Below are 23,842 nucleotides of genomic sequence, written 5' to 3' on the forward strand. Positions count from 1 at the left end.
GGGAGAAGGAATAGCTAGTCTTATGGGGCAGAGTCTGATGTCCTCTGGCCTGGGTCCTGTGTCTTAGAGAGTAGAGGAATGGACTTTCTGCTTTCCCCTGCAGTGACTACAACGTGGGTAGGTAAGAACAGTGTGCTCCTTCCTCTTCCTCCTTCTGTATGAGAGCTGTACCAGGGTCAGTGCTGGAGTTTGCCCTCTGGAAGCAGGCACAGACAGAACTTAACTCTCCTGGGCTTTCTTGGTTTCTCTGTCCTACTGTTGATGTGCCTGTGAAGCAGCTGGGTAAAAATTTATATCATCTTCTTAACAGACTTGATTGATTCTCCCAAGCTCTGGACTTAAGAAAGTCTCATTTTGACCTCAGGTCCACGGTGAGTGTTTTAGCAGGGAGTTCATTACTATGAGAGTTATTGGGCTTCATGAATAAACATTTACTTCTGATTTGGCACACCCTGAATTTACTCAATGATGACAACCCAGAGAAGAGTTGGAGACCAGGATTAGCCCATCCTGGTCTTCATCATTATAGATATTTCTATCATCCTAAAGTAACAAAGAGTATTTCTTAAAAGGCTAGTACAGTTCAGTTCAGTTGCTCAGTTGTGTCCGACTCTTTGCGAATCCATGAATTGCAGCACGCCAGGCCTCCCTGTCCATCACCAACTCCTGGAGTTCACTCAGACTCACGTCAATTGAGTCAGTGATGCCATCCAGCCATCTCATCCTCTGTCGTCCCTTTCTCCTCCTGCCCCCAATCCCTCCCAGCATCAGAGTCTTTTCCAATTAGTCAACTCTTCGCATGAGGAAGCCAAAGTACTGGAGTTTCAGCTTTAGCATCAGTCCTTCCAAAGAACACCCAGGGCTGATCTCCTTCAGAATGGACTGGTTGGATCTCCTTGCAGTCCAAGGGACTCTCAAGAATCTTCTCCAACACCACACTTCAAAAGCATCAATTCTTCAGCGCTCAGCCTTCTTCACAGTCCAACTCTCACATCCATACACGACCACTGGAAAAACCATAGCCTTGACTAGATGGACCTTTGTTGGCAAAGTAATGTCTCTGCTTTTGAATATGCTATCTAGGTTGGTCATAACTTTTCTTCCAAGGAGTAAGCATCTTTTAATTTCATGGCTGCAGTCACCATCTGCAGTGATTTTGGAGCCCAGAAAAATAAAGTCTGACACTGTTTCCACTGTTTCCCCGTCTATTTCCCATGAAGTGATGGGACCAGATGCCATGATCTTTGTTTTCTGAATGTTGAGTTTTAAGCCAACTTTTTCACTCTCCTCTTTCACCTTCAAGAGGCTTTTTAGTTCCTCTTCACTTTCTGCCATAAGGGTGGTGTCATCTGCATATCCGAGGTTATTGAGATTTCTCCCGGCAATCTTGATTCCAGCTTGTGCTTCTTCCAGCCCAGTATTTCTCATGATGTACTCTGCATATAAGTTAAATAAGCAGGGTGACAATATACAGCCTTGACATACTCCTTTTCCTATTTGGAACCAGTCTGTTGTTCCATGTCCAGTTCTAACTGTTGCTTCCTGACCTGCATACAGATTTCTCAAGAGGCCGATCAGGTGGTCTGGTATTCCCATCTCTTTCAGAATTTTCCACAGTTGATTGTGATCCACATAGTCAAAGGCTTTGGCATAGTCAATAAGGCAGAAATAGATGTTTTTCTGGAACTCTCTTGCTTTTTCGATGATCCAGCAGATGTTGGCAATTTGATCTCTGGTTCCTCTGCCTTTTCTAAAACCAGCTTGAACAACTGGAAGTTCATGGTTCACATATTGCTGAAGCCTGATTGGAGAATTTTGAGCATTAATTTACTAGCGTATGAGATGAGTGCAATTGTGTGGTAGTTTGAGCATTCTTTGGCATTGCCTTTCTTTGGAATTGGAATGAAAACTGACATTTTCCAGTCCTGTGGCCACTGCTGAGTTTTCCAAATTTGCTGGCATATTGAGTGCAGCACTTTCACAGCACCATCTTTCAGGATTTGAAATAGCTCCACTGGAATTCCATCACCTCCACTAGTTTTGTTTGTAGTGATGGTTTCTAAGGCCAGCTTGACTTCACATTCCAGGAGTCTGGCTCTAGGTGAGTGATCACACCATCGTGATTATCTGGGTCGTGAAGATCTTTTTTGTACAGTTCTTCTGTGTATTCCTGCCACTTCTTCTTAATATCCTCTGCTTCTGTTAGGTCCATATCATTTCTGTCCTTTATCGAGCCCATCTTTGCATGAAATGTTCCCTTGGTATCTCTAATTTTCTTGAAGAGATCTCTAGTCTTTCCCATTCTGTTGTTTTCCTCTATTTCTTTGCATTAATCACCGAGGAAGGCTTTCTTATCTCTTCTTGCTATTCTTTGAAACTCTGCATTCAGATGCTTATATCTTTCCTTTTCTCCTTTGCTTTTCACTTCTCTTCTTTTCACAGCTATTTGTAAGGCCTCCTCAGACAGCCATTTTGGTTTTTTGCATTTCTTTTCCATGGGGATGGTCTTGATCCCTGTCTCCTGTACAATGTCACGAACTTCAGTCCATAGTTCTTCAGGCACTGTATCTAACAGATCTAGTCCCTTACATCTATTTCTCACTTCCACTGTATAATCGTAAGGGATTTGATTTAGGTCATACCTGAATGGTCTAGTGGTTTTCCCTACTTTCTTCAATTTAAGTCTGAATTTGGCAATAAGGAGTTCGTGATCTGAGCTACAGTCAGCTCCTGGTCTTGTTTTTGTTGACTGTATAGAGCTTCTCCATCTTTGGCTGCAAAGAATATAATCAAGCTGATTTCGGTGTTGACCATCTGGTGATGTCCATGTATAGAGTCTTCTCTTGTGTTGCTGGAAGAGGGTGTTTGTTATGACCAGTGCAGTTTCTTGGCAAAACTCCATTAGTCTTTGCCCTGCTTCATTCTGTACTTCAAGACCAAATTTGCCTGTTATTCCAGGTGTTTCTTGACTTCCTATTTTTGCATTCCAGTTCCCTATAATGAAAAGGACATCTTTTTTTTTCGGTGTTAGTTCTAAAAGGTCTTGTAGGTCTTCATAGAACTGTTCAACTTCAGCTTCTTCAGCATTACTGGTTGGGGCATAGACTTGGATTACTGTGATATTGAATGGTTTGCCTTGGAAATGAACAGAGATCATTCTGTCATTTTTGAGATTGCATCCAAGTACTGCATTTCAAACTCTTTTGTTGACCATGATGGCTACTCCATTTCTTCTGAGGGATTCCTGCCCGCAGTAGTAGATCTAATGGTCATCTGAGTTAAATTCACCTGTTCCAGTCCATTTTAGTTCGCTGATTGCTAGAATGTCGACGTTCACTCTTGCCATTTCTTGTTTGACCACTTCCAATTTGCCTTGATTCGTGGACCTGACATTCCAGGTTCCTATGCAGTATTGCTCTTTACAGCATCGGACCTTGCTTCTATCACCAGTCACATCCACAACTGGGTATTGTTATAGTTAGACAATGAGTACAGTTAATATTCAAATTATCCTAAAAAACAATGCAAAAAAAGATGAAAACCTTAAGTACAAAAATAGGTAAAAGGTCCATTTTGGGATCTGGTCCTGCCTCTCTCTGTGTCATCTTTGTCACCTTGACCTTCTAGCTCAGATTTTTCTCCCTCATCCTGCTCACCCCAGAATGTGCTAGGCTGGTTGGTCCCTGTCTCTGAGCATCTGACTTTGCTATCAAATCTCTATTTTATTTCCTTCACAACAATTTTAATCATTGATATTTTTCTTTATAAAAATTTGTTTACATGGTGGGTTAATTTGCCAGGGCTGCCAAAACAAAGCATTAGAGATTGGCAGCTTAAACAACAAAGTTATTTTCTCACAATTTTGTAGACTAGAAGTCCAAGATCAAGGTGTCAGTACGGTTGATTTCTTATATTCCTTGACTTGTTGATGGCCATCTTTTCCATGTTTCTTCACATGGTCTTCCCTCTGTATATGTCTGTGCCCTAAACTCCTCCTCTTATAAGGACACCAGTCAATTAGGGCCCACATCAATGACTTTATTTTAACTAAACTACCTCTATTAAGATCCTATCTCCAAATAGAGTCACATTCTGAGATACTGGGAGGTTTAGCCTTCAATTTGTGAATTTGGGGGAGTCACATTCAGCCTTTAACACCTATATACAGTTTATTTTTTCACTACCAAAATATAGGTCCTTTGGTATAAGGTATCTATTTCATTAGATGCTGTGTCCAAAGTACTTAGACTTGTGACTGGAGTGTAGTTAGTGCATGCATGCTCAGTTGCTTAGTCATGTCCAACTCTTGAGATCTCATGGACTGTAGCCCATCAGCTCCTCTGCCCATGGGATTTTCCCAGGCAAGAATGCTGGAATGTGTTGCCTTCTCCAGAGAATCTTCCTGACCCAGGGATCAAACTCATGCCTTCTGCCTTGGCAAGTAGATTCTTTACCATTGCACCACCTGGTAAGCCCATAGAGTTAGTTCTTAGTGTGTAAATATTTGCTCAATAAATGGAGGAATTTGAATAGGTTAGATATCTGTACAATTAAGACAGCTTGGATATTTACAGGATTTGATGGTTGATAACATCATTTCATGGGAAATAGATGGGGAAACAGTGGAAACAGTGTCAGACTTTATTTTTTGGGCTCCAAAATCACTGCAGATGGTGATTGCAGCCATGAAATTAAAAGGCGCTTACTCCTTGGCAGGAAAGTTATGACCAACCTAGATAGCATATTCAAAAGCAGAGACATTACTTTGCCAACAAAGGTTCGTCTAGTCAAGGCTATGGTTTTTCCAGCGGTCATGTATGGGTGTGAGAGTTGGACTGTGAAGAAAGCTGAGCACCAAAGAATTGATGCTTTTGAAGTGTGGCGTTGGAGAAGACTCTTGAGAGTCCCTTGGACTGCAAGGAGATCCAACCAGTCCATTCTGAAGGAGATCAGTCCTGGGTGTTCATTGGAAGGACTGATGCTAAAGCTGAAACTCCAGTACTTTGGCCACCTCATGAGAAGAGTTGACTAATTGGAAAAGACTCTGATGCTGGGAGGGATTGAGGGCAGGAGGAGAAAGGGACGACAGAGGATGAGATGGCTGGATGGCATCACTGACTTGATGGACATGAGTTTGAGTGAACTCTGGGAGTTGGTGAGGGACAGGGAGGCCTGGTGTGCTGTGATTCATGGGGTCTCAAAGAGTCGGACACGACTGAGTGACTGAACTGAACTGAATATGTGAAGAGCAAGGCAGGAAAATCTTAGATGATTTCTAACTTAGATGATTTAATGACTAGTGGTGCTTCTCAATGCAATAGGAAACACAAGAAAAGGATTGGGGTTTGGGGAAAAACTTTGCACATGCTGAGTTAGAGATAATTTGGAATATATTCAAGTGGAAATGTTAAGGAGACCTTGTATGGCATGTGGAGAATGCAGTGGAGAGATCTTGGTTAAAAATATAGATTTGAGGATCATCACTTCATAGTAAATACTAAAATCAAGATGGCAAATGAGATCACCAATGGTAAAGAAGCTGCCTGCAATGCAGGAGACCCGGATTCATTGTGAAGATCCCCTGAAAAAGGGAATGGCTATCCACTCCAGTATTCTTGCCTATAAAATCCCACAGACAGAGAAGCCTGTAGCTAGAGAAGCTTGGCTACAGTCCGTGGAGTTGGAAAGAGTTGAACACAACTGATCGACTAACATTTTCACTTTCAAAAAGAACATAGTTAGAAAGAGACCTAGGACAAAAGCAAGGAAAAAAACTAAAGTTTAGGGGTTGAGTAGAGGAAGCAAAGTTTGAGAACAGAAAGAAGAGAGTAGAAACAGCATATCATAGAATCCGAGGAGGAAAAAATATTGAAAGTAGTGGTCACCTATGTCAAAGGATAAGAAGTGTTTCTCAAAGGCTATTCCAAGGAATAATCCTCCCATGAAATACTATTTGGAAAAAGATTCTGTGGGCAACTAAGTGAGAGAAATGCTGAAGTCTACTTACTTTTCTTGCAGAATCACACAACAATTTAGCATATTAATGTCTTTGAAAAGTGTTGATGTTAAGAAACCTATACATATTAATTTCTAATGTAATGTTTCCAAAGCTTATTTGACCTTAAATCTCTCCCTGTTTTTCTCACATAACTAGTCTAAATAATAGCACAAAGAACTAGAACCCAAGGAATTCTCTTTGGGAAACAATGTGATAGCATAATCAATTAGGTAAGCATTGAAAATAGCCCTTTGCATTTGACAAGTTAAGGGGTTTTGTTGGTATTGCTAGAGTGGGTTTCTATTGAGTGATGGGACCTGAAGGAAAAAAAAAATTATACAGGAGGCATAATCTCCTTCTATAAGCTTGACCTCAAAGAGGAGGATAAGAATTAGGAAAGAGTCCTGCATGGATGCTGTGTGGTGGTGGTGAAGTTGCTAAATTGTATCCAACTCTTGCAACCCTATGGACTGTAACCTGCCAGGCTCATCTGTCCATGGGATTCTCCAGGCAAGAATACTGGAGTGGGTTGCCATGTCCTTCTTCTGTGTCGATGCTGTGTAATATTAGGTTAATACATTTAGGAGAGAAGGAAATGGCCAAGTTTATAGATAATAGAGACATTGAGAAAGAGGTAGCAAGAGAAACTGAATTATCAGCAGAACCAGATCTATAAGGAAATAGGGGGAAACTGAGATCAGAAAAAAGTTCTTCAGAAAGGAAAGGAGATGCAATTGTCCATACAGGATAAGAGGTTGAAAAAGTCCATGATAATCTCAGTTCCTCAGACAAGAACACGTCTCGGAGTTTATCTTTGGTGCTGAAACAAAAAGGTGCTCTCCTCCAAATCCCCCTTCCCGAAAAACCTCATGTCTGATCTTGTTCATGTGAAAGTCCTTTCCAAATCTTATTATTGCTATGGTCAGAGAGTTACTTCTACTTTGAAGTCCTAGGTAGGCATGGTTTTCCTGAGCCTTTTAATCATCTAGTTTCCTTTAGGTCTCTGCCTCTGGGCAGAAACTTGTCCTATGCATTTCAGTCATGTCCAACTCTGTGCAACCCCACAGATATCTATACTTTGACTTTTTTCTTCCTAGTATTATTTTAATTTTTCTTAGTTTTAAGCTGCTAAAGGTCTTAAGTCCCATCCTATTTTTCTTCTTCAACTATCAGTCACCATCTACAAGCCTGAAAGCCATCTCACTTCTTTCCATGTGCTCAACAAATATTTATTTTGGCCACATACTATGCACCAACTACTGTTACAAGCACTGAAGATAAAAACATGGTAAATAAAAATATTATTGACTTTACAGAACTTCCATTCTAGTGAAGGACTCAGGCAAAGAAGAAGTAAAGATTAAATTAGTTACAAACTTGCAACCATTACCTTGCTGACAAAGATCCATATAGTTAAAGCTATGGTTTTTCCAGTAGTCATGTATGGATGTGAGAGTTGAACTACAAGGAAGGCTTAGCACCAAAGAATTAATGCTTTTGAAGACTCTTGAGAGTCCCTTGGACTGCAAGGAGATCAAACCAGTCAATCCTAAGGAAACAAATCCTGAATATTCATTGGAAGGACTGATGCTGAAGCTGAAGCTCCAATACTTTGGCCATGTGATGCAAAGAGCTGACTCATTAGAAAAGACCCTGATGCTGGGAAAGATTGAAGGCAGAAGGAGAAGGGGATGACAGAGGACAAGATGGTTGGATGGCATCACCGACTTGATGGACATGAGTTTGAGCAAGCTCCGGGAGATGATGATGGACAGGGATGCCTGGTGTGCTGCAGTCCATGGGCTCGCAAAGAGTCAGACATGACTGAGCAACCGAATAACAACAAATTGATTTCTTAGGTTGGTCACCAGGCAAGAGAAAAATTACTTAGAAGGAAGGTGTGGCTTGGACTGGATAATTGAACAAAAACTATTCAAAGAGCAAAGATGATAGGCAAGCTGTATCTGAAATACCAGACTAAAGAGTTGAAGGCAGTTTATCAGATCATATGAGAGAGCAAATCTATCATGATTCACAGTGGAAAGACCAACATGTGGGTAACCAAACAACATGTTTAAGACAGTGGGTAGCTTTTAGAGCTGCAATCTTTTGGGTTAACTTTATCCCTGTTTTCTGAAAGCAGCCCTACTTAAAAGTTTTTGTTAAATAACTGCCCAAAGGTCTAAGTCTATGCATTCTTAAGTTATCAGTAGCAGGGGAAAGCAGTCAGGAAGCATACTTTATGATTTGGATTTTCTGTTTAGGTTATTCAACAGCCAGGCAGTTGTCATTGTATTGATGGAAGTAGTTCTCTCCCTACTGGATGCAAGAGGCTCTCTCTATTTCAGGAAAACAAGACTATTAGGAAAAAGTCTTGTGTCAGTTATGAAGATGTTGAGTTTTTGGTGTCTATGAAAAGGCCAGTTACTTTAATGCCTCAACCTAGAGTTTAAGAAGGAGATCTGGGTTGGAGACAAAATATCTGGTATTGTCTTCTCCAATAGAAATGGACAAGACTGCCCAGGAATGGTGTACTGTGCTTTTTATTATTTAGAGCAATATGCCAGATAGGGAAGGAAGTGAGTCTGAAAGGGCTAACTGGGAGAAACTTGATTGGGTTATTAGATTGGTGGATCTGGTTAAGATGAAAAGCAGGTATAGGGAGGGTAGCTGAGTGAGAGAAATGGAAGAGTAAAAGAGACTGGATGACTGACTTTAGTCTTTTGAATCTAGAGAAATTCTGAGGGACACAGTTGTAGATGTGTCTGAGGAGTGATTGACAAAGAGGAGAGGTCCGGTAGAAAAGGATTGTTAGGGAGGGCATGAAGGAGGGGCAGCACAGAGTAGCTCTAATGGTGGACGCATAGGAGAGATTAGACCACAAAGGGGCTTCAAACACAGGAGGAGGGACATTAGAAAGGTGAAGTATAGTGGGCTCCAGTATGGTGGAGACACCTGGTCCCAGATGCCTTCTGGAGAGATCCCTGTAAGTAAACACACTTCAGTTCTTTTAGAGTCAGTCATAGCTTGAGATAGCTTATGGAGATTTATATACATATATAAATGAAGATTATTTATATACTTACTTTTGGTTGTGCTGGGTCTTTGTTGCTGCACCTGGGCTTTCTCTAGTTGCGGCAAGTGAGGGCTACTCTCTAGCTGCAGTGTGCAGGCTACGTGTTGTGGTGGCTTCTCTTGTTGCAGAGCATAGGCTGTAGGCGGACGGCTGTGGCACACAAGATTTTGTCGCTCAGGGGCATGTGGAATCTTCCTGGACCAGGCATTGAACCTGTGTCCCCTGTATTGGCAGGCAAATTCTTATCCTCTGTACCACCAGGAAAATCTGGGTTACATTTTTGAGGGAATATTGGTTGTTGAAGGTGTGGCAACTCAGATTTTTGTGAGTCTCCATTGCATTGGTTCAGGGGTCAGAGTTGTTGATGTGCAGACTTACACTAGGGCTTCCGGGTAGAGGTCCTTGTTATGAGGGATCTGTAATCCAGGAGTTGTACCCAGTACAAGGAATCCATACTGATCATTTGTCCCCTGAATCCCTTCAAATGTAGCATCCATCCTATGGGATTTATGCAAGCTCAGACAGGGATTGGGAGAGAAACAGGGCTCTATCTAACTTATTTCTGAGTACCCTAAAATCACTGCGGATGGTGACTTCAGCCATGAAATTAAAAGATGCTTGCTCCTTGGAAGGAAAGTTATGACCAACCTAGATAGCATATTAAAAAGCAGAGACATTGCTTTGCCAACAAAGGTCCATCTAGTGAAGACTATGGTTTTTCCAATAGTCATGTATGGATGTGAGAGTTGGACTATAAAGAAAGCTGAGCGCTGAAGAATTGATGCTTTTGAACTGCGGTGTTGGAGAAGACTCTTGAGAGTCCCTTGGACTGCAAGGAGATCCAACCAGTCCATCCTAAAGGAGATTAGTCCTGGGTGTTCATTGGAGGGACTGATGTTGAAGCTGAAACTCCAATACTTTGGCCACCTGATGTGGAGACCTGACTCATTTGAAAAGACCCCGATGCTGGGAAAGATTGAGGGTGGGAGGAGAAGGGGGCGACAGAGGATGAGATGGTTGGATTGCATCACCATCACAATGGCCATGGGTTTGAGTGGACTCTGGGAGTTGGTGACAGACAGGGAGTCCTAGCATGCTGTGGTTCATGGGGTCACAAAGAGTTGGACATGATTGAGCAACTGAACTGAACTAGGAAGTGAATGGAGGAACAAAGTTGAGAAGATAGAGAATGGAAGCACTTTGGAGCGTTGTATGTTGAGATAAAAGTTTAAGTAGAGACTGAATGAATATCAGGTACAAGGTCAGAGCCCAATGTGGGGCCAGAAGTCACTTCCAAATTCGCCAAACCAAGGAGATGAAATGAGATTAGTAGGTCACATGTATTCCAGAAAAATAGAGAATGGTAAGATATGAAGTGGGTAAAAAATGAGGTCTAGTTATTAATATCAGGGTAAAAGAAAAAGGAATTTGGTTATGTGCCATATAGCATATGATTGGTGTGGTATTAATAGTATGACTCCCCTTTTAAAAATAGAAACTATAAGCAAGGTGAAAAGACAGCCTTCAGAATGGGAGAAGATAACAGCAAATGAAGCAACTGACAAACAACTAATCTCAAAAATATACAAGCAACTCCTGCAGCTCAATTCCAGAAAAATAAATGACCCAATCAAAAAATGGGCCAAAGACCTAAATAGACATTTCTCCAAAGAAGACATACAGATGGCTAACAAGCACATGAAAAGATGCTCAACATCACTCATTATCAGAGAAATGCAAATCAAAACCACCATGAGGTACCATTTCACGCCAGTCAGAATGGCTGCCATCCAAAAGTCTACAAGCAATAAATGCTGGAGAGGGTGTGGAGAAAAGGGAACCTTCTTACACTGTTGGGAATGCAAACTAGTACAGCCACTATGGAGAACAGTGTGGAGAGTCCTTAAAAAACTGGAAATAGAACTGCCTTGTGACCCAGCAATCCCACTGCTGGGCATACACACTGAGGAAACCAGAATTGAAAGAGACACGTGTACCCCAATGTTCATCGCAGCACTGTTTATAATAGCCAGGACATGGAAGCAACCTAGGTGTCCATCAGCAGATGAATGGATCAGAAAGCTGTGGTACATATACACAATGGAGTATTACTCAGCCATTAAAAAGAATACATTTGAATCAGTTCTAATGAGGTGGATGAAACGGCAGCCTATTATACAGAGTGAAGTAAGCCAGAAAGAAGAACACCAATACAATATACTAATGCATATATATGGAATTTAGAAAGATGGTAATGATAACCCTGTATTCGAGACAGCAAAAGAGACACAGATGTATAGAACAGTCTTTTGGCCTCCATGGGAAAGGGAGAGGGTGGGATGATTTGGGAAAATGGCATTGAAACATGTATAATATCATATAAGAAATAAATCACCAGTCCAGGTTCGATGCAGGATACAGGGTGGTGCAGTGGGATGAGCCAGAGGGATGGTACAGGGAGGAAGGTGGGAGGGGGGTTCAGGATGGGGAGTACATGTACACCCGTGGTGGATTCATGTGGATGTATGGCAAAACTAATACAATATTGTAAAGTAATTAGCCTCCAGTTAAAATAAATAAATTTAAATTAAAAAAAATAAAATTCAACATTCAAAAAAATAAATAAATAAAATGGAAAAAAATAGAAATAGTATAAATAAAAAATAAGCCAAAATATTGTTGCATCAGAGAATTAACTCTTGGCAACTTCTAGCTAGCATGGTGATCTTGAACAACCTCTTAAAAGTCTATGGCACTGTGTGTTTTCATCTGTAAAATGTAAGCAGTTGGATCAAGTGATCTCTTGAAGTTTCTAGTAGCTCTGTGATTCTACAGCGTTTATTCTTTCATCTTTCAGACCCCTGCCATCTTCCCCCAACCCCTTCTAGGGTCCCATATCACATTGAAAGGGTCAGTGGCTTTCATGCAAGGCCAGCCTTAAAGATTTGTTTTCTTTCTAACATTTAGAATTGAAGTAACTGCAGACATTTGGAGAGGCATAGCTCATAGCCTACTGAAATTTAATGAATGACCTAACTTCTCTAGAAGATAAGATGACTGCATTGTTTATATTTTGTTGTTTGTTACCAGGCAATCAATATGGACTTCATTGAAATATCGTGTGTCAATTGGATTTCATGCCTTAATCACACTGGCAGAGAAAAGAGTGTAGTGGCTGCTTTGGAGAATGGAGGAAGCCGGAAAGAAGGTAAAGAGTGAAGATACAAGATGACAATGGGATGAGATCCAGGGAAGAGAGAAGATCATAGAGCTGAGAAGGAATTGACTTTTCTTCATGTAAAGGGTGGCAGAGGGGAAGAATTCAACTGATTACTAGACAGGTGCATCTGGATCCAGGAATAACAAACCATATGGTGTCCAACTCCTTCAAAATGGTGAGTTTCATAAGCATTCTAATTTATCTCATGTGGACATTGCATAGTCAGAAGATGTATGCTGTGAACATTTCTTGATGGAAACAGGCCAATCAAAGTGAAGTATTCCAAATTAGTCTTTGAAAGGACCATGTACCTTTAGTTGAGAAGCTGAGCTGAGAGGATTTGGATGAGGTGTTGGAAGTTATATATTTTTTGTTTTTCTTTTGAAATATGAGAGTTGGCTTGGACTACACAAACTATTTTCTTCTCATTCCTCTATTACCACACATTTAAAAAGTGTCAACAAGCTGCTGTTTTTCACTGACTGGCTTATTACAGGAACAATATCCTACAGGAAGGGGAGCAGAGTCATAGGCAAACTTAAAACTTTACTTATGGCCATGATGTCTCTTAATGCCGATTTCACAATAGATTTTTCTCTATATGACATACACATCCCTTCCCCACTTCAGTACTTGATAGTAACTCACTCCCTATAAGGAGATTAAGGATTTTCTCTCTTCTCATCCCTTTATCTCATCCCCTTCCTTCTAACAAGCTGAATTTGGATGTGAAGGTTATCAGAGGGATTCTTGGTTCACCCGAATTTGCCATCTCCAAATCATAACTTATTTTTAAAAAGAAAATTTGAATCCCAACTTCATAAATGTTGCAACAAATAGCTATCAATGCTACCTTTAAATACACCCTGGAAGCAAGTAACATCTGAGAGATTCCTTTTGACTCCAAATTATTAGATTCTGTGATTCTTTTGTGATTTTAATTGGAAATGGGGGTGAAATACCCATAGGTGACTATAATCTACAGGGGTAAAGAAATTAGGAAAAAGATGTGATGTGGGCATAACAGCCTTGAAAAATGCATTGATATTTCTTTAAGAGAACATATTTTTTAGGGTGTAGTTTGAGTTGGATCTTTCATAATCTGGCTATCTTCTAATTTTTCCTATTTTCCTTCTAATCAGCACCACATTTAGTAAATTATTAATATTCAGTGATGATTTCCTTCATTAAAACAACCAGAAGAATTTTTTTTTTTAATCTGGATATCATTAAACATGGAAGAAATTAGGGACAATTAAACAAGAAATGATTCTCAGCCAAGTTTGACATTATTAAAAAAAAGCCTTCAGAGAGCTTAATTTAACTTGCACATGACCCCCCTGAGAGCAGGAAAATTATTTAATTCCAGACAAATTTATACAATTCTAGAAATATATGATCTAAATTTCATGCTGTATAAACATTTTTTTTTTTCACTTAAGAATTGATACCAGTTACTTCCTGATTGGTACACTGGGTTAGAAATTAAAAGATCTTAAATTTGAATAAATAAGACAGATAAAGACAATGAAGCATGAAGAACTATTAAAAGAAAGTTTTAAAGAAAACTGCTTCTTATCTTTAATTCAACTTTTTAGAAACCATTGCTGTTTTTAAACTTTGAGAAATTCCTTCTGCTACATCACTCCCTCTTCTACTTTCTCTCTTCCTTTTCTTGTGCCTGTACATGAAATTATTCAGTCACAACTTGACCAGTAGTCTGCTTATATTGTCTGGACACAAAGAAATTGTGCCCACATGTGTGGAAACCAGTCCCAGTTCAGCGGGAAGGGAATTCAATTTGGATCTCAAGACCCCAGAGGAAGTTCTGGATTTTCCTTTTATAGGTTGTGTGACTTTAGGTGAATCATCTAACTTTTTGAACTTCATTTTATCATTTGAAAAATCAAGGCAATAAAACTTATTCCATGAAGTTCTTATGAGGATTATATAAGGTGTTTATGAATAATACTTTACCCAGTAGATTGCTACTCAGTTTGTAGTTAAAGAACTAATCAGATTTAGAACCTGAAACAGATATGTGGTAATTCATCTGAGGGTCTTCTAAGGCAGAACTCACACTTACACATTTTCCTGAAAGGCCTTGGATTACATCACGTGGCAAAGTTCCTTTTTGTGTAAATGCTACCTGTGGGTGTAATCACTTGTTAGCATTTGGTTACATTGTTACTATTTTCTGATTAATTATGAGAGGGGAATAGTTTCTGTTCTGGCAGCATTTTTCTTTTATTTTGGTGCTTTTTGTCAGATATCTGTGAGATACATTTCCCCCTAAGTTCTGACCTTTAGGTTAATGTGGAATGAATATTACAGCAAGATAAGAGCTCCACAGGGTGTAAATAAATGTCACTTTTCAAATAGAAACCAGCATATGTGCTAGAAAAGAAAACCGAGATTTTTGGCTGATCCTGTCTTAGAAACAGTAGGCTCTCTAATAGAAGAGGCTTCACATAAGGATCTATAGGTGATGCAGAATAAAACTTAAAACTACTGAAAGACCTAACAAAGCAATATTTCCCAAGATTATACACTGCAGAAGATATTAGAAACAACTAAATTTATCACTCCATTTCATTCCTCAGGATCTCAGATGTCAGGAAAAAGATCAAGGTCATTAACTCAGATGGTGCTTCTATTGGTCAGGTGCGAGCTCTGCTGCTGCTGCTGCTGCTAAGTCGTTTCAGTCATGTCTGACTCTATGCGACCCCATAGACTCATTGGAAAAGACCCTGATGCTGGGAAAGATTGAAGGCAGGAGGCAAAGGGGACAACAGAGGATGAGATGGTTGGATGATATCACCGACTCAGTGGTCATGAGTTTGAGCAAACTCTGGGAGATGGTAAAGGACAGGAAAGCCTATGCTTTAGTCCATGGGGTTGCAAAGAGTCGGACACTACTGAACGACTGAACAGCAAGATTTTTAGATCAACATGAACTCAAGTTTTATTTAAAAATTTTATTCAATTTTAATTGTATTTATTTAGCCATACCATGAGGCATGTAAGACCTTAGTTCCTCCAATAGGGGTTGAACCTGTACCCTCTGCAGTGGAAGGGTGGAGTCCTAACCATTGGACCCACCAGGGAAACTCACATTGCATTCAGTTCTTTATTTTTCAAAGTCTTTTCATATCCATTATAAAGTTAGGGAAGTCCCCATGAACTCTAATTTTATAATGGATATGAAAATACTTTGAAAAATATAAAATTGCATGCAAATGTGAAAGCTTATTATTTTAAAAAGTAGGATGTGAGAGTTAACATTTACTTCTCTTAAATTCATTTGGGCCCCAAAGATGAAGAGCACACCTCAAGAGAGTAGAATTTTGTCCAATCTAAACTTCTCTGGTTGGTATTTCCCTTTTAAATTGTACTCATACCTAGTTTCTTTGTTCACTTATAATCCTTATGCAGTTAAATGTCTGATTTGAAGAACCCAATGTGTAATTTCCTTTTCTTATCACAAACCCCAAACACAGCATTGTTCCATCTCAAGATGGCTAAGCAGACTAACAGTTTGTACCCCTGAAAACCTGGAAAAGTTCTGATGTCCCAAGTGCTTCAAGGAAAACTGCTATAATCTCTTGGTGAAATCTATTTCTCCCAGATTTTTCTTGGATATCTTTGATTGTAGATTTCTATAATATGCTCAGAATTGTGAAATGTGTAACTAATTGTGCAACAGAATTATGAAAGTGTTCCTTCCCTTACGTAGCTTATAGTGTGACTAAGGAAGTAGGAAGAAAAAGTCCATCCATGAAATTAAGAAACAAATACAAGTTATTACTAATTCAGATACTTACTGAAAAGCTGCTTTAGGCTCACTCTAGGGGTTTTGCCTGGAAAATCCCATGGATGGAGGAGCCTGGTGGGCTACAGTCCATGGGGTCTCGAAGAGTTGGACACGACTGAGCGACTTCACTTTCACTTTTCACTTTCATGCATTGGAGAAGGAAATGGCAACCCACTCCAGTGTTCTTGCCTGGAGAATCCCAGGGACAGGGGAGCCTGGTGGGCTGCTGTCTATGGGGTCGCACAGAGTCGGACACGACTGAAGTGACTTAGCAGCAGCAGCAGGGGTTTTGCAGGGAAAGTATTTCAACCTTGTTTCTGAATGCTACATTATAGCAGTTCAGTCCATTTTGGAGGTCAAAACTCTTAATATTATTGAGCATTGTCCTTTGAAATTATTTTACCAAACCACTGATAGAGTGGGAAGGTGAATGTCACGAGTAATTCCCCTTCTTCATTCTTCTTTTTCCTCAACACCCCATCAGGGAAAAACCCCTCCTATCTCTAGAACTTGCACGAAAAACCAGTGAAATAATCCGGCGATACTAAGATTAGTGACCCAACCCCTGCTTAACTAGCACATTTCAAAACCACATATGTCAAGGTCTTCTCTACATATAGGTCAGTGTGTGGTTTCCTCCGCTGTGGCTACTCTGGGAAGAGAAAGCAACAGTTTTCTTGTTTAAAAAAGGTGCTCGATGTAGCAAAGACTAAGGGGGAGATCGTGGGCTGAAAAAAACACAGGAGGACCTGAAGGTCATTTTATTCATCTGGAAATTCTCCCACTGGCCACTGTTCCTCTCAGGCCATTGCTCTTGTTTTGAGTAAACTGGTTTTGCTCTAGTTGAGCAGGTCCCATGCTGAGGAAGGGCAGTGTGGCTTGGTGGGCAAAGTGAGGAGATGGCCATCAACATATGTGGGCTGAATACCCACTTTCTTGTGTCTCTTACATCAACAGTCAAGTATTGCTGCTAAAAGACTCTTGAAGACTGAGGGAGAAGGGAAAAAGGCATGTGTTCATGAAATAGTAGAGGAATACTGGAGGAGACAGGGGGAGATAAAGACATGGTAACTGCTTATGGGGGGCGGGGGCGGGGAGGTATTCTGTTTTTCAGTGTCTGGGTGGTGGGTCGTGGGAAATACATCAGGGCATTCTCGTGCCAATTCAGGAAAAGGGCTGATTTTAAGTCAAGAACAGGGTAAATCTTTCCATGCTTCTTTATCATCAGAAGAGATCTTGGGTTATAGTCTATTAGGTAATTTCTCCTCCCTTGAGGCAGAATAAGGTATTGGTTAAAAGTTCAGAATCTTTTTAAATCACTTTAAAGTGTGATTTAAAAATAGATTTCCAACACGATTGGAAATGTGTGATCTCTGACAATTTATGTAACCTCTCTATGCCTCAGTTTCCTCTCACTTGTATAATGGAAATGAAAAAGCATCATCTCACAGAGAATTACAAGGATTAAATGGGTACATAGACATAAACTGCTTGGCACATTATCAGCACTTAATAATTATTTCCCATGGAAATCACCTGCTAACCGTCCCCTGCCCTCTCCCTGCCAAGCCCAGGCCGCATAGCCTAGTGGTGGAATGCATGAGATTTATGGTTAGATTTGGTCTGGAGTCAGCCCAGTTGTGCCCCTGGCCTGCAGTGGGATATGGGACAAGTTATTTAATCTTTCTAAGCTTTGTTTACTCCATCTGTACGTTGGGATAATAGTGATATTTACCTCATAGTTTGTTCTGAGGAATGAATGAATGCAAGTTCCTCTTGCAAGATCTGGCACACAGTAGATGCCACTTCTCTAATACATGCACACATATCACACACACAGACCACATTTGCACATACAAAATGATTTTTCATCTTACAAGATTGTCTCTTCCTTCCTTGAAAAGAAAACCTGAAGAAACGTCATCTTTCCTAAGGCAGTGCAGAATAATGACCCTGAACTGATTACTTATGCCTAGGTCACACTAGAGGTAAAGAACCAGCCTGCCAATGCAGGAGATGTAAGAGACATGGGTTCCATCCCTGGGTCAGGAAGATCCCCTGGAGGAGGGAATGGCAACCCACTCCAGTATTATTGCCTGGAGAATCCCATGGAGAGAGGAGCCTGATGGGCTCCAGTCCGTAGTGTTGCACAGTCGAACACGACTGACATGACTTAGCACCCATGCACTGAGAAAAATATATCCTTTTCAATTCTCCCTTACATTTTCCCTTTCTATCTGCTACGTCGGGAGCAGAAGACCAGGGAAATTGATGACAAAACGGGGGACGGGGGTGGGGAACAGAAGAGGACCAAAGCTGACTTAGCATGTGTCTGCTTTTCTCATGAATAACTGACTTTCAGGACTGGATACATAATTTGTAGGGCTCAGAGCAAAATGAAAATGCATGGCCCCATGTTCAAAAGTAATTAAGAATTTCAGGACAGTGACATCAGGGCATTAAACCAAGCACATGGCACACACAGCCACGGATCTGTAATGCTGGCCCTGCTCTCAGTTCTAGGGCAGCTGGAGAGGGGAGGCACTGAAGCCCCTTTTGTTGTTGGTTTGAAGCTAACTTGTCTGTTCTTTCTATCTGAGTCTAAATGAGCCATGTGGGCTTACTTCCAGGGGTCTGGGAGCCTGGAGACTGGGAATATAAAGTATCAGATACCCCTACCTCTGAGGGGAGGTGAAGAGAAATTGGGTTAGAACTGTCTAACCCAATCAATTAATCAATCAATTTGATCAGTTCATAGGAAATCCTCATAACTGTAGGAGGGATTGTCATACACAGGGGTGAAAAGTATAGTAATACCAGTCATTAGAGAATATTTGTGGGTGTGGCTGTGGTCTATAATGATGTAAAATGGTCACTTTCATGGTCTTAGAATCAGTTCAGTTAATTTCTTCTGCTTAACAAAATTTTAAACTCTTAAGAGGATTTATCTACCTCTTTTATTCACTTATTAGAGAAGTGAAAGCTTGACCTTCCTTCTAACCTTGTTAGAGACTACTGTACTAGCTTGAGGGCATTAGGAGGAAGATAGGCAGTAAACACATTTCAGTCTTCGTGCCTGCATGCATGCTAAGTCACTTCAGTCTTGTCCAACTCTATGCAACACTATGGACTATAGCCCACCAGGCTCTTCTGTCCATGGGGATTCTCCAGGCAAGAACACTGGAGTGGTTTGCCATTTCCTCCTCTAGGGGATCTTCCGGAACCAGGGATGGAACCCGAGTCTCTTATGTCTCTTGCACTGACAGGAGGTTTCTTTACCACTAGCGCCACCTGGAAGCCCATTTCAGTTTTCAGGAGCTAGAAATGCATATCATCCTTTATATCCATATTATCCATATCCTTTTATCTATTTTGTACCTTGCAGGGTAAATTTGGTGATGAACTTGAATTCTTTGAGAGACTAACAAGAACATATAGGCCATGGACAGAGGAGCCTGGCGGGCTGCAGTCCATAAGGTTGCCAAGAGTCAGATGCTTTGGCTCTTTAATTCTTTGAGAGACTACCATGTGGCTCAAAAGGCCTATATGTTCTTGCTCTGTGACCAAGTTTGGGAGGGTGGGCCCTGGAGATGCAGCAGCAGAGATCCTGGGAATGGATGTGGGGATAAATAGGGTAGAGAAGGGGGTTTCAAGGAAAGCTGCTAGAGTTAGAGGAAGGAGAAAGGTGGTGAGGAGGAGAGAGTTTTGGGGAGAAGGAGGTACTGCAATGGGGGGCTGGAGAGAGGAAGAGAGAGCCCTGGAATAAGGAAGTCTAGGTTGAAAGGTTCTGAAGTTAACTTGTAGGTTAGGAAGTCCCAGGAGGAGGGGAATAGCAGGCCCTTTCCTTTCTTAGACAAACTGAAAGCCCCGAGGGGCCACGGAGAGAACTCTGTTCATTGTAGATCCACTGGCACTACCACCCCTTAACTCTTTGGGTGGTTCTCTACTTCTCCCAGCAATTCAGAGTTCTTACCTGGAGGATTCCATGGATAGAGGTGCCTGGTGGGCTACAGTCCATGGGGTCACAAAGAGTGACTAAGACTCCCCCCTCATCCCCCGCCCCAGCAATTCAGTCCTTTAAATGCAAAGCCAGGGTGTGCAACAGGGGATTTCTAATCCCAGTCTGAGCCAGACCACAGATTCCAGGGGAGCGAGTGATTGAGATGGAGGGAATAGGTCAAAGAGAGAGAAGGAAAGCACACGAGGAGATCAATGATGGGTAAAGAAGGAAGGAGAATGGAGGGGACTGGCTGGGGTAGAGTAAAGCATGGGCATTTTTGTCTGTTATGTCTTTCCTACTTTTTTAAACAACAATTTTAAAGTGATATTTGAACACCATATATCTCATCTTTTAAAAGTATATAATTCAGTGTTTTTTTAGTAAAGTTATAAACTTGTGCAACAATCACAACTAGAATTCAAGAACATTTTTATCACCCCTGTAAAAAAAATTACCCGTTAGCAGTCACTCTGCATTCTCCCCTTGCCCCTAGTCCCTGGAAACCACACATCTGTTTTCAGTTCCTGTAAATTAGCCTGTTCTAGACAGTTCATGTAAGTGGAATCATACAATATGCAGTCTTTTGAAACTGGCTCCTTTCACTTAGCATTAAGTTCTTAAGGTTCATCCAGGTTATAGCATGTATCAGTTTTGTTTTCACTTTTTGGGTATAATAAATAATGGTGCTAAGAACCATTTTTTTTTTTTTTTAATTGGGGTATAGTTTCTTACTGCTGCTACTGCTAAGTCGCATCAGTCGTGTCTGACTCTGTGCAACCCCATAGATGGCAGCCCACCAGGCTCTGCCGTCCCTGGGATTCTCCAGGCAAGAACACTGGAGTGGGTTGCCATTTCCTTCTCCAATGCATGAAAGTGAAAAGTGGAAGTGAAGTCGCTCAGTCGTGTCCGACTCTTCGAGACCCCATGGACTGCAGCCCACAAGGCTCCTCCGCCCATGGGATTTTCCAGGCAAGAATACTGGAGTGGGGTGCCATTGCAATGTTGTGTTAATTTCTGCTGTACAACAGCATGAGCAGCTATGTATACATACATCCATACATATTTCCCTTTCTCTTGGACCTTGTACCCTGCCCTATCCATCCCTCTAGTTCACCATAGAGCACCAAGCTGAGCTCTCTGTGCTATACAGCAGATTCCCACTATCTATCTGTTTTATATATACAAGTTTTTGTGTGAACATATGCTTACATTTCTCTTGGGTATGTAACTAGAAGTAGAATTGTTGGGCCATGTATAATTCTGTGAGGAACTGCCATACACTTTTCCAAAATGCTGTGCCAAGTTTCTCCAGTCTACCGCATGGACTGTAGCCCACCAGGTTCCTCTGTCCATGGGATTTCCCAGGCAAGGATACTGGAGTGGGTTGCAATTTCCTTCTCCAAAATGGCTGAACCATTTTAGAACTTCACCAGCCATGAGTGAGAGTTCTAATTTTTTCACATCCTTGCCAGCACTTGTTATTTTTTGTCTTTTTGCTTTTAATCATCCTAGTGGGAGAAGACAATGGCACCCCACTCCAGTACTCTTGCCTGGAAAATCCCGTGGACGGAGGGGCCTGGTAGGCTGCAGTCCATGGGGTCTTGAAGAGTCGGACACGACTGAATGACTTCACTTTGACTTTTCACTTCCATGCATTGGAGAAGGAAATGGCAACCCACTCCAGTGTTCTTGCCTGGAGAATCCCAGGGACGGGGGAGCCTGGTGGGCTGCTGCTATGGGGTCGCACAGAGTCGGACACGACTGAAGCGACTTAGCAGCAGCAGCAGCAGTGGGAATGAAATGTTATCTCATTGTTTTTTTAATTAAAGTATAGTTGGTTAACAATATTATGTTAGTTATAGGTATACAGAAAAGTGATTCAGATATATATACACAGCACATATACAGACTATTTTCCATTATAGGTTATTACAAGATAGTGAATATAGTTCCCTGTGCTATACAGTAAATGCTTGCTGCTTATCTATTTTATATATAGTAGTTTGTATTTGTTAATCCCATACACATAATTTATTCTCCCTTTCCCCTCTTGTAACCATAGGATTTTTTGCTCTGTGAATCTGTTTCTGTTTTGTACATAGATTAATTTATATATTTTTTGATTCCATATATAAGTGACTTTTATCTTTCTCTGACTTGACTAAATATAATACTCTCTAGGTTCATCTGTGTTGCTGCAAATAGAAATATTTCATTCTATTTTATGATGGAGTACTATTCCATTGTGTGTATGTATGTATACATATTGCTATTTAGTCTCTAAGTCATGTTCAACTCTTTTGTGATCCCATGGAGTGTAGTGTGCCTGGCTTCTCTGTCCATGGGATTTCCCAGCAAGAATACTGGAGTTGGTTGCCATTTCCTTCTCCAGGAGATGTTCCCAACTCAGGGATTGAACCCACATCTCCTGCACTTGAAGGTGGATTCTTTACCACTGAACCACCAGGGAAGCCCTATGTGTACACACACACACACACACATGCAAACATATACACATACAACACGCGTACATATGCTACATGCTTTTAAGCCAGTCATCACCTGGTGGACACTTGGGTTGTTTCCATGCCTGGCTATTGTATTAATGCATAGTGATGCTATGGACATTGGGCTACATGTATCATTATGAATTGGAGTTTTGTCTCTTCTGGACATATACTCAGGAGTGGGATTGCTGAATTACCTGGTAGGTCTATTTTTAATTTTTAAGAAAGCTTCATATGGATTTACATTTAAAATATTGTGTTCTTAAGCCACTTAAAATAATTACTTTTACAAATAATAAACAATTAGTAAAACTGGTTTCTGTTTTTAATTCTCAAAAATTGCTACGTTTTTCTATTTGATTTAATTTTAGTTTTAATTTTTAAAATTGAAGTATAGTTGATATGCAATATTGCATAAGTTATAGGTGTATAACATAAAGATTCACAATTTTTAAAGGTTTATATTCCATTTATAGTCACTATATAATATTAGGTATATTCCCTGTGTTGTAGTTTATTTATCTTATACACAGTAATTTGTACCTCTTTGTACACATCTCTGGAGAAGGCAACGGCACCCCACTCCAGTACTCTTGCCTGGAAAATCCCATGGATGGAGGAGCCTGGTAGGCTGCAGTCCATGGGGTCACTAAGAGTCAGACACGACTGAGCGACTTCACTTTCCATTTTCACTTTCATGCATTGGAGGAGGAAATGGCAACCCACTCCAGTGTGCTTGCCTGGAGAATCCCAGGGACAGGGGAGCCTGGTGGGCTACTGTCTCTGGGGTCGCACAGAGTCGGACACGACTGAAGTGACTTAGCAGCAGCAGCATACACATCCTATACCATGATTCTCTCCCTTCCCTTCTCCTCACTGGTAATCACTAGTTTGTCCTCTATATCTGTGAATCTGTATCCTTTTTGTTATATATAAACCATACAGTGGTTTTTTAGATTCTACATATAAGTGATTGTCTTTCTCTGTCTTATTTCACTTAGCATAATACCCTTCAAGTCCATCCATGTTGTTGCAAATCTCTCATATCTTCTTTATCCTTCCTTTGTTGATAGAAATATAAATAACGCTGCTATGAACATTAGGGTGCATGTATATTTTCAAATTTAGTGGTTCTTTTTTTTTAAGATGTATACTCAGGAGTAGAATTGCTGAGTTATATGAAAGTTCTACTTTCAGTTTTTTGAGAAGCCTCCCTACTGCTTTTCA

General features: G+C 40.8%; 1 long non-coding RNA gene across 1 annotated transcript in view; it reads left to right on the forward strand.

Moving 5' to 3' along the window:
• Positions 1–23,842, forward strand: part of LOC133227755 (uncharacterized) — a 218,930-nt gene that overhangs the window by 88,064 nt on the left and 107,024 nt on the right. Inside the window, exon 2 of the long non-coding RNA XR_009729928.1 lies at positions 12,165–12,469. This is a non-coding gene — a long non-coding RNA (uncharacterized LOC133227755). The remainder of the gene's footprint in view (positions 1–12,164; positions 12,470–23,842) is intronic.

Source organism: Bos javanicus, chromosome 16 (assembly GCF_032452875.1).
Source record: "Bos javanicus breed banteng chromosome 16, ARS-OSU_banteng_1.0, whole genome shotgun sequence".
Classification (NCBI taxonomy): domain Eukaryota; kingdom Metazoa; phylum Chordata; class Mammalia; order Artiodactyla; family Bovidae; genus Bos; species Bos javanicus.